The sequence below is a fragment of the Charadrius vociferus genome, unplaced genomic scaffold (genome assembly GCF_000708025.1).
Source record: "Charadrius vociferus isolate BGI_N301 unplaced genomic scaffold, ASM70802v2 scaffold119, whole genome shotgun sequence".
NCBI classification, from domain to species: domain Eukaryota; kingdom Metazoa; phylum Chordata; class Aves; order Charadriiformes; family Charadriidae; genus Charadrius; species Charadrius vociferus.
In genome coordinates, this window is record NW_009650170.1 from 870,672 (window position 1) to 887,598 (window position 16,927).

Below are 16,927 nucleotides of genomic sequence, written 5' to 3' on the forward strand. Positions count from 1 at the left end.
CATCAAGCCCCAGCCTGCCACGGAGACAAGTCTCCACCAGTCTCGCAGGGACACCAGCCCCACCACACCAACCCCAGGTCCCCCCACTGCCCGGTCATGCAGCCCAAGAGCAGCTGCCTGTTCCCAGGGACCGGCCATTTCGGAGCAGGGGCTGCGCAGGACTTGGAGAAGAGCTGTACAAGTGTCTGCAGAGCCTGAGCAAGTGCCCGGCCAGGTTTTGGATGAGCTGTCCTCATCTATGGGTCAATTTGGGGTATTTTATTTTCCTGTCTTTAAATCAAAAACTTTATATGAAGTTTTTTTCAGGTTTCTTAAATAAGATATCTAATGATAAAATATTGCCTTCTCACTTCCATTTTCAAGCATAAACCATGTTTTTCCCTGCAGGCACAGCATGCCACCTCTTCTGCCCCAAGCCGGGCATCACTGTCACCCATCTCACGGCACTGCACATGGGTGCTCCCCCTTCCCACATGGCACAGGGCAAAGTCATCCCTGGGGATGCTCAGACTGCAGTGGTTTCACCCTGGAGCTCCTGCCACCCCCACCCCCCACCCCACGCCCCTCACTGTCTCCTACAATAAGGCCAGAAGGCCACACGGATGGCTTGCAGCAATGTAGGTTAATATTTGCACACCAAAGCATTTCCCCCACCTGGCTGCATCTATCCGGGATTAAATCTAAGCTAAATCCTACATGGCACATCCCCATCAAAGGTCAGGATAACGCCAGGGATGTGCCAACCTGACTTTGCCCTCGGAGGGAGGGATGGATGTGCAAGTTTCTCAGGCAGCTGAAGTTGTGCAGCATAACCAATAGGTGGGAGCCTTTTACCGGGAGAGTCGGAGACAGCATCAGTCTGGAGCGATACAACACACCTGGGCTGGAACCCCGCTGCGGGCACCCACGCACCCACTTTGCTCCGGGAGCTGCACCCCAACCCCGGGCCGGCCGACATCGCTGGGAGAGGAGAGATCGCTGCCCAAATGCAGGACGGCAAAGCCCAGCAGCCCTCCCGCCAGGGAGGGTCCCATGCTGCTGCCCAGCACTGAGGAGGTCCTGGGGGAGCATCTGCCCCCCACTCGTGTCTGGGTGAGTTCACCCAAGCACCGTCTGCCCCCAAAGCCCCGCCAAGTGCCAGCACCGCTGAGATCTGATAAGCTGTGTGGGCAACGGCCTGGGCTTATCTGTCATCATGGACATGGCTAAATTTGCATCATATATAGACTTTGATTTCCTATGACAGTATCGGAGTTTACCCCATTCTTTGAAGCAGACCAGCGGTTTTGTAGAGCATGAGGGTGGAGCATTTCTGCTGGAGTGCTTGGAGCTGTGCAGGGTAACACAAGGCAATCCTGCACAGCCTTTTCTGCCTCCAACAGCGGGGTTTGCCTCGGCACAGCTTCTAACAGGCAGCTCACATCGGTTATCTGAGCCCTCGGGTCACCCCGGGGGAGCAGAAGTGAGGAGCATTGGTGGGATAAGGCCAGGAAAGACACAGCCTGTCCTGCGCCAGCACCTTAGGGATGAAACCCTGGATCCAAAACCCAGCACCACATACAAAAACAGTGAGGCAACAGGTTTTCCCTAACTAAGGAAAATTCCCAAAAATAAATTGTGTAACACCTATAAGAACTTTCAAAGGCAAAACTGAAACAAACCCCGAAAACAGCTGTCACAGAGGAATTCCCCAGTAGCTGTAGTATTTTATTCCAGCTTATCCTCCTGCGCTCTTAATGTGCACCTGATTGCACCGAGGGAAGCCTCTGCCACAAATCGATCCCTAAATCTGCTGCAACAGCAGAGGTTAATCCCAGGCGCTGAATCATCCTTACCCGCGGCAGCAGTGAGAAATAACACAACGCAACAGACACAACAGCCCTCACATCACACAGCCCTGCCACACTGCCAGCATAAATATGCCAACTATTTTAAGCCCCCTCAAAGGATCTAGATTCACATGCAAGCCAAACTGAAAACAGCCTAAAAGCTGTAAAGGCGGCTGCATGGGGTAAACCACCACACCGCATCAGCTGCAGCCCAAAAAACAACCAGCCCCTTTCAGCCGCAGGAAACTCTTCCTACCCCTTTGCAATGCACATTAAAAATCTGGTTTAAAGCCAAAATAAAGGAAGTTTATGCTTCAGCATGCTGCAGACAGTTACAACTAGCTCTGAATCCAACACGGAGCAGTTACTAAGGTACATCACTATTTTAAATAAATAGGGGGATACAACTCCTGTGCGGGGACCTTGACCAGCAGCCAGTGTTTTGAAGAGCCATTCCTGCCAAAGTCACTGTGTCCCGACAAATATATCGGAGCTTTTCAAAAGTCCAGAATCTGGGAGGCAGGGGTATAAAAATGGCTTCAGGAGTAAAATTTAACTTGCTGGTGTTTTAAAAAGGTCTTAAAAGAGTGGCGGGTGCAGAGACAGCAATCCCCGAATGAGGTCTGAGGTTTAGTGCCTTGGCATTTTAAAAGCTGTATTAGTGCAGAGACAGGCACCTACCTGGCTGGTTTTCACAGTGCCGCATCTCCCAGAGACTTCAGCAAACACAAGCCCTGACCTGCCCGGCCTCCCAGGACGCAGCTCCGGGTAACCTGGGCTCACCAGGGGCCAAGGTGGGCTCCAGCAGCGAGCACACAGCCCAGGGCATTCGCAGGAGCAAAGTTTGTAAAATCCAGTGCTGCAACAGGAGCCAAGAGCCAGGATGCAGGCATGTAGCAGTGGGATAATCCTGCCTTATTTTGGGGTTATGGGTTTACATTTCAGCAAAACACCAAAGCAGCAGCTAGGAAGGATGCCACAGGCGAAGACCGACGGGTGCTGGGGCCCCACAGCCAGGCGAATCCGTGTCCTGTGACATCTTGCCCTGTCAAGTGCAATTACTGTAATCTTCCACAGCTTCTCAAAATACGGATCCTGGCTTAGAAACTGGGCATCCGCAGCATGAAAGCTGCCTTTGTGCCCGGGCAGAGCCTGGGCGCGAGCCAGCCGTTAGGTGCATGAAGAAAATGAGTTCTCCACGTGCTAGGAGAAGGGAGGAAAAGCAAGCTTTCCCGCCCGACCCCGCTCCAGACAGGCTGGATTTCACCCACATCTCCCCGCAGCGGCCACCGAGGGGCTGGGAGCTGCACGGCCGCGCATCCCCCCGGGTGTAACGGGGCTGGTGACCACGGGGAACCGGCCGGTCCCGCACCCTGGGTGAGCGGGGCACAGCCGACACGTCGGACCATGGGGGCGGCTCACGGGAAAAAGGTAACAGGGCAGTTTTATTCGGGGCTGCTGAAGCGGTGGCGGGGTGATGGAGAAGGCACCATCTGCTCACATGTTGTTTGTTTTGCCCCGCGCGTGCTAAGGCAGCTGATGGCAGCGAGGGATTAGAGGGACGGGACCCGCTTCTGGGTGCGGGTGTCTCTTGTCAGGGCTGGATTAAGTAATGTCACCTGATGGGCTCAGCATCGGAGCCTGCTGGGGCTTTCGGGACAGCGAGGAGGGGATCAGAGCATTGCGTTAGGACAGGCAAAGTTTAGCTTTCTGGGGAGAAATATCAGGCTTGCTCTGAGCACGTCCAGCAGCCCGTGGGCTGTCTCCCACAGATGTGGTGTGGAGCGAGCCCCAAGTATTTCTTGGCCTGCGAATTGCTGCCCCCTCCCTCCTGTGACGGGGAGGAGCCAGGCCAGGTCCCACGGCACCCACACGCATCTCCCTCTCCTCCAAATTCCCCGGGGACAGCAGTCAAACAGCTCCGAAGGGAAATGGGGCTTTACAGAGTCAGAGCCGTGCAGAGGCAGCTAGAGATGGTTGTGCTGAGGATGCTGTTAGATGTCATTTTGCTTTGATGTTTGATGACATCAGTGCCTAGACACACATCATCACTGTTCAGTTGTAATGCCCTGATCCAGTATTAGACTTCTGTAGTTTGTCTCCCAGCTCTAAGAGAAACACACTTGTGCACCACATTAGGTCAGTAACTCCTGTTGCAACGGGGACAGCAGCGACCCTTTGCTCCACGAGGGACCCTGCATGCTCAGCTGAGCACGGTCTGTGGCCTTCAGAGGTGTGGGCACATCCAAAGCAGAAGTTTGCAAACCTGCTGGGCTTTCTTCCAAAACCAGAGCTAGAGAGAATTGCAAGGGAGACATGCATAAAAGCAACCCACCGGCCAGCGTTACCAACACCCAGAAGGAAAATCAGTGCTAACGTGGGACGAGCAAACATTTATCTATTTTCCCGGGTCTCGGAGAAGTGTTGGGTACTGGAGGTGCTGCTCCCAGCCAGCCCTCTGCTTCTCCAGCACCCATCTGAGGTGCCGATGTCGCACTGGCTCCACCATACGGAAGAGCCACGGCCGTTCCCGGCACTCGGGGCTACAACAGCACACCCAGGAGGAGCCGCACTCTGCCCACAGCTAATCCCCAGACCTTTGCTCACGTGGCCGTGACCTTCAGTCCTCAGTGCATTTGTACAGGCATTACCGAAAGAAAGGAAATAAGCTGGTTAGGTCAGGCTTGGCTCAGCGCCACCCAGTTCAGCTCTGCTGCATTCAGAGCAAACTATGCCGGCCTCCAGACCGGACAGCTTTTGGATGGCTTTCCTCATTGCTCCCTCTTTCTGAAACACCACAATCCCACCACAGCCCAGCACTGAATGGCCTGGCTTTGAAACGCTCCCGGGAGCTCGGGCTCTCCCGTCGCGCCAGCTCACTCTCAGCTTGCTGGCAGCCCCAAAAAGCTCTGAGACAGTTTTACTTTCATGGGCACCAAAAGGTCAGAGATTTCACTCCCATTTCAGCCTCCCAAACGTTGCCCGGGTTGACAAAAGCCTGTGCCACCACCCAGCTGGCACCAAGCAGGGATGTCTGACTGGCAGCCCCTGGGTCAGCGCTTTACCCTTAGGCTGAAGCTGGTGGGGGATGGAAAAAAGATAGCTCCTCCTGCTGCAGTGCCGGGGTGGGTATGAACATTGAGCTCCAGCCCTCCCAGAGGACCAGGTTGGGTCCAGGTGATGGGCAGGAAAGCTCTCCCCCAGCGCTTGTAGAACCAGCCCGGCTCAGGGCACAGGGCTCTGCCAGGCACAACATCATCCACCAGCTACATTCCAGAGGGAACCAGCACGGGAGCAGGAGAAAGGCTCGGCACTCCTCGCCAGCACTGCCTGCATTAGCAGTCTCAGCTGCACCACTTTTAAACTTAGACCAGAGCAGCACTCCAAGGGGACTACAGTAGAGGATTGTGGAGTGCAAGGCAATCCCCAGCTCCAAAACAAAAGGGACCGGAAAAGCTGCCAGCATGGCTCCAAGGACATTTAAACTTTCAAAGGCTGCATCTGCTCCCAAAAAGCCTGTTCTGGTATCACCACTGTCCCATGGGTCCAAGCCAACAGCAGGGCTCCAGCAGGACCCAGTCCCCTGCCGGGGTACCCTTGGCTGCAAGGCAAGGACTTCCAAAGGGGACGGGTCAGGGGTGCTGCAGAGCCGGGGACAATTCCCTGCCGATTCCTCTGCCCTGCAGAGCACCAGCTCCACTGGGTGCAGGAATGACGCTACAAGCCACTCTAAAAAAAAGCAAACTGCCCTCAAATAATCCTACAAGCACAGCCTCCCCGGCAGCAGCTCCTCAGGGTGCCTGGGCAGATGCTCCCAGACCCCCAGGCAGCAGAGGGGGTTGTTTCCAGGCACCTGCCCCTCTCCGCTGCTTTTCTCCACGGTTTCTCGAGGCAGGGTTTGCCCAGCAGCCGTTTCCCCAGGGAAAGTTTTCTGTCCCCAAATTCCCAAGAGTGTCAGCTTACACTAATGTCAGATGAGCCGAGATTAGCCTTGCCGCTGAGCGGGGAGCTTTGCTCTGTGGCTGGTTTAAAACAACAAGAGGCAGCACGCCAGCGCTGGGGAGAGAGGCTCTACTTCTTGAGGCAAACCGCAGTACCTGGCTGCCCATGCCGAAAACAGGGGCGCTGAGAGCATCCTTTAAAATTCCTCCATCTGAGCATTGCAGAAGGACAGGACCAGCATTTCTGGGAGCTGCTGGTGGGATTTCCCCACGAACGCAACTCACCCCACTGGTGAGGGATTCCCCACGGCCTGGCCAGAGAAGTGCTTTCGCCTGTGTCCCAGCTCACACAGGACACACTCTCTGGTCTTTCATCCTCCCTTCTTTTCATGGCAGGTGGCCCAAGACATGCACCATGTCCCTCAGCCACCTTAGCACAGCTGGCCCACAGCAGAGCCCCTTTTCAGACAAACTTTGGCTTCTGCCAAGCTGCTCCACCAACACACTCGACTGCACTCCATGAAGTGTCCTCACTGGTGATCACACACGCTATTCACACAATAAGGGAGGTGCAGGCTACAAAAATCAACACTTCAGCTCCAGAATGAAAAGCAAGTCCTAGAAAAATTCCTCTGCAAAAGGGGGAGAGGGGGAATGATTCTCTTGCTCTGCCCCTCATTAGCAGGAGGAGGCTCTCAAACAGGTAAATAAGTGTCACTGCCCTTCCAGGAGCTCTACTGTGGATCATGTTCATGTGGATCATGGTAGGAACATGCAGGGTCATGTTCCTACCAAGTATCCGTGTAGAAGCCAGTCATTTTCTCTGTCAGGAGAATCGTTTCAGTCCTAAAAAGGCACCTGTCTGCTGCTGTCACAGGGCAGGGAGAGAATAAGAGATAAAAGTTGTGATTTTCAGGACTCTCCACCCATCCTGAAGGAGGCAGGAAGCAGCAGTCATATTTTCCCAGCATCACTTAACACTGTGCAAGGGACTCCCATCCCCAGAACCCACACACAGGCGAACACCCAAAAGCAGACATCCCTCCTGCGGGACTAACCCTGACCATTCATCTCTGCACGTACGTGTCCTGCTTGGCATCACCCCAGCACCAGGTCCACACATGGTCCAGCTACAGCAGCATCCACCGCGCTCAGCGCTCTCACTTTTCTTGACTAGCACCAGCTGCAAAAAAACATGATCCAACAGTGAGCAGAGCTAGAAAATGCCAAGGCAACATTTAAAGGGAAATTTTAGAAGTCTGTATTATTAAATGAAAGATCCAGATTGACCAAAAAGCTGGTTCTCACCATTCAAGAACTTAGATGCTCTTATCCTGACTACAAAATTCCTGGGCCCTTGTTCTGGAAAGCAGAGGAGTGAGTAAGGCAAACAAGAGGAGCTGTGTCTGCGGCTGGCAGAGGAGAGGTTTATAATGAGAAAGAAAAGGGCTGTTTCATGCTAGTGCAGCAGACCACAGAGAAGAAACTGCTATGAAGGGACCAGCAAGGTGGCTGTCCTTGTACACGGACCCTTAGCAGGGGGGTTGAACTAGATGATCTCTAGAGGTCCCTTCCAACTCTGAAGATTCTGTGATTCTGTGACACTGATCACATGAGGCGAAAGGAGGCAGCTCCAGGACCTGTCAGCATCAGCATCTTCCCTTCAGCTACTGGCATGGGCAGCAGCTGGAATTGAAACTGCTTCAAAAATGAGATGAGGAATAAGGCCTAAATTGCTCCCAGAAGGGATGGAAGAGGTCAACCACAGAAAGACAGAGAGGCATGAAACACAGCAGCTTGTGCCACCCAGGAGAGGACCCAGGGTCCAGCAGCCCCTCTCACATGAGAGGGGACATTACAGGGACACGACCATCCAAGGCCCTCCAAGGCAGCGGGCTCGGACACCACATCCCCATGGTGCTCCGCAGACGGGCAGACACAGCAGGATTTTCCTGGCTCTCCCTGACGGCTATTTCAGCAAGCCGGTAGCCGGTGTCCCTGCCAGCATTTTCAAAGCATCCCCTTGCCTGGGCAGCACAAGAGCCCTGCGAGGGACCCTGCCTGCTCTGCCCCTGAAGCAGTGGCCATCCCCCCTCACTGGCCAGGGCTGACACTCTGCTCTCAGAAAGAGGGGCTGCGGCTGCCAAGGCCCGTGAGTGGAACAAGTCCCACTGACAGTCACTGAATGCCACCAGTTGTCTGGTGGCACCAGCCCTGGAAGCAAATCCAAAGATCAGATGGCAACAGGGAACGACAATGTTTCAGCATCCTGGAGCATCGCACTGCTCGGGGAGAAGGGTTTGCCATGTGCTGCCTGTAACAAGCCTTGGTTCAGAGGGACAGGAATAAAAACTCATGGCTTTGCACACCAGAAAGGTCCTAAGTACCTCATGAGAGTGGGAAGATCATTGATGAAAAGCCCATTTCTGGGCAAAAGCAGCAGACACCCAGAAATAGCAGCTTGGGCTCATGAGATGGCAAACACTTGTAAATCCTCTCATTGGTCTGACACAGCACAGCCCATAGTGGGAGAGGTGGGCCAGGGGTGGTCCTAAAACCTCCACAGAAGCCCTCTAAGGTGACTCTATCCTGCTTCTTCTTGCCTTCCTCTTCTTCAACCCTTCAAAGTCCCACAGGTGGTGACATGTGCAGACTCTGATTAAACAGAGACACTGCTCCAGGCCTTTGTAGCTTTCAAAGAAAGTAAAATTAAATGGTGTAGCATCCCAGCCCTCACAAGCCAAACTCATTACAGTGGGTTGCTCTAGCTCCTGGAAAGAGATCACAGCTTTATTTCTTACCTCTTCGTCCCAAGTACCCAGGCAGCACAGGTAAACCTAAAGTAACCCACTCCCTGCCTCCAGAGAGGCTGATAGTGTGGTCCTGAGAGGGCTTATACAGGCTCAGTGCAGGCAGGGAGCTAATTTGGACACAACTGCCCCAGTTTAAGGCTCTGCCTTCCCCAACGCGCACTGCTGCTTCTGCAGCGGTGCTGGATCAGCAGTCTGCGTGCTGCGCCCTTCATCACGGTGCAAAAACAGCTGCCGTGATATCCATACCGGCTCTCCAGACAGCTGACTTTGCCCTGAAGCAGCATAGGGGTGTGCACACAAGTGCAGGACATGCAGCCCCCATCCCAGTAAGGCAACCGAGCGCATCTCACCAGTCCGTGAGTGAGAAGCTGCGATACGGGAGATTGATCCATGGCTGGAGGTGCTGGGCAGGACACAGAGGAGCGTGCTGCCAGCTCCTCTGGAGGAAGGGCAGAGGCTGGCCATCACCAGCCAACGCTGCTGGCAGCATCCGTGGCTGCAAGGGAGCCATGGAGGAGGGCTCAGACTGAAAGGAGGTGCATGATGCGCTTGTGGGGAGACCAGCAAAATCACTGCATGGGAAATGCAGCAGCTGCCAGGTCTGGGATGGCTCAGCGGCCCTCAAATAAAAATGGATTAAAGCAATTAAAGGCTTCACTGCTTCGCTCTGCTCCTGGGGGGCTTGTTCAAGTGGTGCCTGCTGCCTCCTGATGAACCCTGCAATAACAGGGACACTTCACCTCTTCCTCCGCTGCCTCCTCCATTTCAGCCCGTGGTGGCGGGCGGCCTGGCAGGTGGCATCTCCCCCCAGATAACAGCCAAACCTCCTCCCTTTTGGCCCCTTCCCTTTGGGGTCCCCCACACAGGACCTACACGCTGCCCTCAGGGAAGAGACCGCCCCACTCTGCCTTGCCAACCTGCCACCAGCAGTGCCTGGGGCTGCCGGGGCATTTCTGCACTTGCTTTTCCCAAACCCCATTTTTCTAAGCTAAGGGCCAATTCTGGTGACCCTGGCCAGGCAAAGAGCTCAACAAGGTGCTGTCAGAAGAGCAGATTTCTGATGGCAGCACTATCTTTGGCCCATAACATGTAGTCCCTAGTTGTGAAATGGAGTAATGATGCCAGTGAAGCCCGGTGGCTCTAGGACAGCATGGCACAGTGCCAGAAATAAATATTGTCCCTATTATTCATGTGGCATAAGTCCACGTTTTTGCAAAATGCCAATCTTCAAGACACTTTAGAGTGTCTTAATGGTCTCTCTGAAGCATGACAGCAATTTGCTCCAGAACTGCTGGAGCTCTTTTGTGCCAGTGACTGATGCTCTTCCCGTGCAGTCAGCAGCATCCCCAGAAATACTAGAGTGGTCTTTCACATGATCAGTGGTACCACACCTCCAGCACAGGGCAAAAATAAGCTCCCAAGACAGGTAAAAAATGGTTTATCCATAGCAACAGCTTAACTGCTGCTAACAACACTGAGGTGGGTGATGCAAGTATTGCCAACGGATAGCAGGGCCAGAATTTGGCTTTGTACTGTCATGCAGTGGCATTTTGTGCTCTGCGCATTGCAAGGGACCAGATTAAAAAGCACTGTACTGCAGGCAAGGATTTGCTTATGACCGAGGGAGAACAGCAGGTCCACCGGCACCACGCTGATGGACGGATGCGCTGCTCTGGTTTGTACTGGGGAGTTGCTGAGAGCTTCCCTGTGCCCTTCGCAGGGGGATGTCGGGCTTCGCAGTCAGTTTGAATGCTGACAAATGAGCCTTGCGCACTGGCTGCCGCAGGGCTGAGCCCTGTCACTGATTGCTCTCATTAATCTGCAGGAAATTTTTTGGCTGAGGTCTGGTGCATCGCACTCCATCTCCCCAGCCGTGGGGCCCCGTGCAGCCGGGGAGCAGCGTTTGCTCAGCTTCAGCGGGGGTCCCTGCCCCGGGGCTGGCAGCTCCCGCGAGCTCCCCTTCCCATGCCGCTGCTTCCCTCCTTTAGCTTTTTTTGCACTCTTTTCTGGGCAGTCTGTGAAATCAGACTTAATTTGCCAGCTTTCATGGCCACAGGAGGGCTGTGCTTGCCTTCTGGAGCCAGCCCCGCCACCAGGATTTGGGAGGGGAGTGGCTTTGGTGACAAAGACAGGCAGAGGTCAGCGCAGCACTCATCTGTGTCAAATTGTGTTTTCTTTATGAATAAAATAACACCAAGCGCTATGTGAAGCATTTGCAATTTTCCACTCGACTAGAAGCAAAGTGGTCACCTGGCTGGTGCTCCCCGAGAGCGGCACGGGAGCTGCAGCAACGTGAGCCTGGCCCCGTATCCAGACCGAGAGCCCGACCTCCTTCTGCAAGCCTAAATTTACAAATTGCTGTTGTCAAAAAATCCCCGAGGCTGCTGGTTGCCCTCGTGAGAGTGGCCACAAGTATCCATCCTCAGCTCCACTTCAGCCCCAGAAATGCTGCAGACTTGTAGAGGTCAAAAGACCGGTGATGAAATGTTACACCAATAACTTGATATTTCTTGGAGTCCTTTGCAATATGATAGTGAAATCAGCTATGGTTGTGGCCAGGGACCAGGAGTAACACAAGCTCACAGCTTCGCTTGAAAAACCTGCTCACCCCTGGGCAGGTGCGGATGGAGGGCTGGAGAAGGGTGGCAGAGGGGTGGGCAACCCGGGACTGGGAGCCATGGGGCTGGACACTGGGCTGGAGCAAGCTCTGGATGCCGTGGTGTTTCTGAGACCCTGCTGAGACCCCTTCCCATGACAAGGGCAGCACCGCGGCGGCAGATTTCATAGCTGCTGGCTCAGGAGCACCAGGATGTGCCCAGACTTTGGCTCCTGGGTGCCTGCCAGTCCCGATTACAAAACCTGCCAAAATAGCAGTGTCCCATAATGGGCTGGGAGCAGAGGAATGTGCACGGTCAAGCTCCCCGCCAGGGAGTAACCCTCCCGAATCCAGCATCGCCTTGCCCCTGCAAGACAGGGGAACCTGCCGTTTCTCACAACAGCCCTGACAGCAGCTACGTCGTGACTGCCACCGGGAAGGCAGAGCCCAGTCTGCCAGCTCCAGAGGGAGAGTGTTGTTTTACTGCCTTTCCTAGCCCTCAAGAAGTTTGGAAATTCATCCAAACTGCAGCACCTCCTCTGGTTGAGGCCGGTGGGGAGTCAGGAGCGATGTCAGGTGCTGGAGCACGCTGCCCGTTTTCCCTGTGTTTCTCCTTAACAAGAAAATGGTGTCATCTCGGCAAACATGTGCACCAGCTTGCTGAATCAAATCAGCCTCAACACCTCACATGGCAAGACTTTGCAGCAAAACAATCGAGCTGACAGATTTTTGTGCATTGACAGATGGGAAAAAGATGGGGAAAAGTCTTACTAATCCTCAAAAGTTTCTTCCAGTGGATGATTTCATTGAGGTCTCTGGATTAGTCCCAGCACAGATAGACCAAAATTCAGCAGTAACACAGGAGATTTGGGTAACAACTTAGACAGTATCTCAGCGTCCAGGAGCATGTAAGAGATGTTTTCATGCAGAACATCAGGAGCAGCAAGAGGGTATTTGGGGCTAATTGAAAGCAGTGGTAGAGTTCAATTTGGCTAACGTATAAATCACATGTTTTGTGGCTTCATCACACATAGAAATGCTGCCTTCAATCTGCCAACCATCAATGCCTTGTTCCAGGTCGTGACAACTTCTTTTAAAGCCTCTGGGTTAAGCAATAAGACAATTTTAATCAATGGCTGTGTTCATTCACTGAACACTGATGTCAGCAGCTGCTACAGCAACTTTTGGACACAGTACCTTTCTCTGAGCCCATCTACTCCCAAATAGGTTGGGCAACTTCCAACCCTGCTAATGGTGCCTCCCTCCCAAAACCCGGTCTGCGAGATTCACATCAGTTCTCAGCCCAGGTGGCGTTTTGCCCACTTTAATACCTCTTTATCACCGTGATCTGATCACAGCAATTTCTTGCCTAATTTATTAGCTCAGGCTTTGGCTGTAGTGTGATATAGATGCTACGATACCACAACTTAATCGCACCTGTATTGATCTGAACCCGCCTGAAGCCATCCTCCTCGCCCTTTCGGTGGCTCACACTCTGGCCATGCTGACGGCTCATTTCCCTAACCACTTTCATCAAAGCACAAACACAGTCCAAAATTACCAGCTATCAATTTTGCTGCAAGTAAATATTAGAGTACCCGTGCGTAGGACAAGTAACACTGATTAATGGTTTATATAGGGAGCTGGCATTAAGCTGCAGTAGGAGCACTGCGCTCCCGAGCAGGGAGCTGTGGAGGAGGATTCCTGTTTAGAGCTGGTGGTTCAAAGCAGCTTACACCTGCGAAACTGCCTCCAGGAGAGACTGAAGAACTCCTGGAGAACAGTCCTGCTGGGATATAATGATGTCTAGGGTGTTTGGGAGTAACATAGAACAGTAAAAGTACAAAATGGCACTACTTACTATTTATACTTTATGTTGTGTTGCTGCATTTAACCCCACTAAATGGCCAGGCTAATTCCAGCTCGAGTTCTAGGTGTCCTCACTGACATTGTCGAAGCAGGCTGGGGATCCCACGCAGGAGCTGGCCTGCAGGTTGGAAGTGGTACCTGCTCCCATCAGCAGTGTTTCCAGGATCTTCCCTCTCTTGCTGGAAAAATTCCCTGGCCAGGGCCGCTGTGGGCAGGTTGCTGCTGCCACCAATGGAAGCACCAGGCAGGCTTGGGGCACCTCCTCCTCCATCCACCTGCCCCGTGTGCACGTGTCCTGCTCACCTGCAGAGGGACATCCCGTTATCGGCCGATGCTAGATTTTATTACTGCTTCTTACTCCTGGCAAGGTGCAGTCGCACTGCGCACAGAAGCAACTTTCACATGGAAATAGGAGGGTTTGGGAAGTAGCAGGCATTTTCCACCCATTTACTGCAATACACCCTCCCCATCTGAGCCCTCACTGTGACAAACTAATCCCTCCAACTCCTGGAGTACCTGTCCTCACACCCAAGCTGGGTTGGGGACAGAGTCCCATCCCCTGCTTTGTCCCATGGGGAGCAGTCAAAAGTCTCCATCACCTGGGCAATCATTAACTCTCCTCTGTGAGCCAGGGAGGTGCGAGAAGCTGTCCTGCTCTGCAAACACACTAATGGCTCGAGTGGAGGTTAGCAGGAGTGTGTTTCCAGCCAACCTGTGCCACGGAGGTGACGGGGTATCAGGGACCAGGCAGAGCTCTCACCAGCCTACACGTCCCCTGCCCTTGGCTTTGCCACTGCCAAGGTCACCGCCATGCTGCAACCAGCATGACTTCTTTGGTTGTAGGGGGATCGCACAAAGTTTGTGCTGGGGAACATGGGGCGGGAGGGAGGGCTGAGCTGCCCGGCTGGTCCCCACCATCGCAGGCAGCACCTCAGCCAACATCTAGCATTAACCCAGCAGAGGAAATGTTTAACCAGCCTCCAAGACCTCCCTGCAGCGGAAGGTGAAATGCTGTCTGCCTTCAAGTCCCAGCCCCAGGTGACTTCAGCGGGGCCGGAATTTTGTCTGCAGATCGGGAGCACGGACACAACTGGCAGCGATGCTGCGCTCCCAACCCCATGCTGAGAGCGGAGATTTAATAAAGATACAGGCAGGGCCGGGCAGAGCTGTCTGCTCTGTAAATCACAGCTTGCTCCTCGGCTCCTCCAGCAAGACCGTCTCGGCAGCAGCGTTATCTCACTGTCATTGCATCCATGTCAGGCGGGCTGCATTACACAACCACAGAAAAGCCAGTATGTGTTGGGTACTCACTTGACATGTCTGGGGTTTTTTAATACACAGGAGACGTGTCCGCACAAGAGAGCTCCTGGTGCCGCAGCAACTGGCTAGAGAAACGACAGTCAGCAGCCAACATCGCTAGCAAAGTAACTCAACAGCTACAAGTCAGTCTAATGTACAGTCCCAGCAGTGAGGACCCGGCTGTGGGCTCCCCCAGAGCCATCTCACTCTTCCCAGCATCCGTTAATTAACCGTACAGCCACCCATCAGTGAAGCCCTGGGTGCACACTCAGCACAGGGTTATTTTCTCTTTACGTGTACATTGAATAAAAACACTATGTCACTGCCTCAGCAGGACAAAGTCAAAGTCCCAAGAAATGAGCCCTCTGTGGCCACATGCACTGGAGACCCATGCCGGAGCCGTGCCAGAGACATGATGGAGCCATGCCGGAGTTATGCCAAAGCCATGCCAGAGACGCCCAGCTCTGCTGCCAGCTCCTGGCACTGGGACACCCCTGGGCTCGCGCCTCTGGGGGTAACACCTCCAAACAAGACCCCCACCTACAAACTCCCCCCGGCATTCACAGCAACATGGGACTGTGCTGGGAACAGGATGAGTGACACTGGGCTGGGCTCCCCATGTACACCCTCTCCTGGGACATGAAGCCACTTCTTAAGAAACACGGGGGCAGTTGGTGAATGACGCAACTCCTTGTCTGCAGGAGCCACTCCAGATAAATATCACCCGGCAATCAACCGCCTTCACACAGTAACCTTCAGGGAGCTGGGGGGTGGGGGATACAAAGGCTTTTTGTTAATCCCAAAGACTCAGGAGCACAGGGTGAGATTGCATACTAATTTAGATAGCAAAGCGAATTGTGCAAGAAGCTCCTAGAAAAACAGCTTTGCCATGAAAAGTCCTTTGGTTCAGGATGGGAGGTCCTAAGTGCCCCAGAAACTCACCTCCCTGCAGAGAGGAGCCCGGATGTGGACCTGGTCAGGCACTAGGGCGTCTCAGACAGAAATACAGATATACGTCCAGAAAATTTAGCTTGCCTTTTTCCAATTTATTTTACTCAGTCGAAAGCAGGTGCTGATGGATCACAGCCCTCTTCCACTCCCGCATTTACCAGCCATAACCACACTTACTCAGGAGCTCAAAGCGGGTTTAAATTGATTCTCTTTTCCCCTGTTGACACATCTCCAGTGAACTCGCAGACCCAAAGCTCAGCACTAGGTGTTCAAAGGTGACCCAAGGGCAGCAGTACAGATGTGCGTCCACTTCTTTTTCAGTTCAAAATTGAGCCAAATGGTTTTCTGGGAGTGTGCAATGAGCAGCCAGGCTATGGGGCAATGTGAGAGGAATCTACATGGCCATGAAAAGCTCATGGGACACGTGTGGGCCACATGGCAGGTTGTGGTTTGAGCAAAGCCCTCTCCTCTGCCACAGCTTTGGTCTAGGGGCAAAAGCGGTATGGGACCTTGAAAACCCTGCCCATGTCCAACCCACGGCTGGTTGGGCCGGGCTGACCACGCACACGCAAGCACAGGTACGCACATACCACACACGGGGGAATGCGGACCAGCCTGTCTCTCATCTCCTGCACTTGAGGCTCCACGTCAATTAAATTTAACAGCTCCTGCTCAGGAGGTAAAAAAAAAATTAATAGTAATTTTTTAATAACAGTAGCAAATGATGCTTCATTTCCTGTAACAGAGCAATACCTGTGCATCCTTTCCCATTTCTCTCTCTTTTCTTCCAGAAAGAATATTCCCTTCAGCCCAAATGTCCAAGTGGAAGTGGGAAGCCCGGGAGCAGCGGCTCGGGTGAGTGTCCACAGCCCAGACTGCCCCACTTCGGGCTTTGCCAGGGAAGCGGGGTGAGGCTGGGGCTTCTGTTCGCACCCGGCGCTGCTGAGCCCTTGGCTGGAAAACACGGCTGGGAGGCAGGATGCAATGCTGGGATGTGGAGAGGAGCAAAATGTGGAGAGGTGAAAATAAGTGAACAAGCACTCCCATGCCTGCAGCAGCCCGGCCCCTTTCTCCAGTCCCTCATGGGCACAGGAGCATCACGCCAGGACACAGCCATGCCGGTGTGTGCACCCATGGGTGCAGGGGCATGAGAATGTGGCTGGTACCTGCACCTCGGTGGTGCCCCCCAGCTCCCCTTATCCCCTTCCTCTGGGTGGAAATGGTTTCACCCCATCCCTGCCCACCTCCTGGGACCAAACACTGGGCATCTGCAGGCTGGCACAGGGTGACCCAAGCAGAGCCAGGCCACAGCACCCATCTAAGAGCCAAAGGAGCTGCAGGGGTGGTTTAACTCCTTCTCCTCCCTCAGCTTTTGCAGCCTCTGGTTTCCCAGGCCATGGCAACTCAGGGACGGCTGACGTGGTACCTCCAGCCACAGCGAGGATGGGGACAAGGGGCCCAATCCAGGCAGGGGCTGCATCTCAGCAGGGTGAGACCCGGGGCAGCGGGAGCCCGGGGCAGTGATGCAGTGGCATCACACAGCCCTGGTGCCGCCAGCGGTGGTCCCTGTGCAGGGGCTGCTTCTCCCTCCCGCAGCCCTTACCCTCGGGGTGCAGCAGCTGCTCCCCC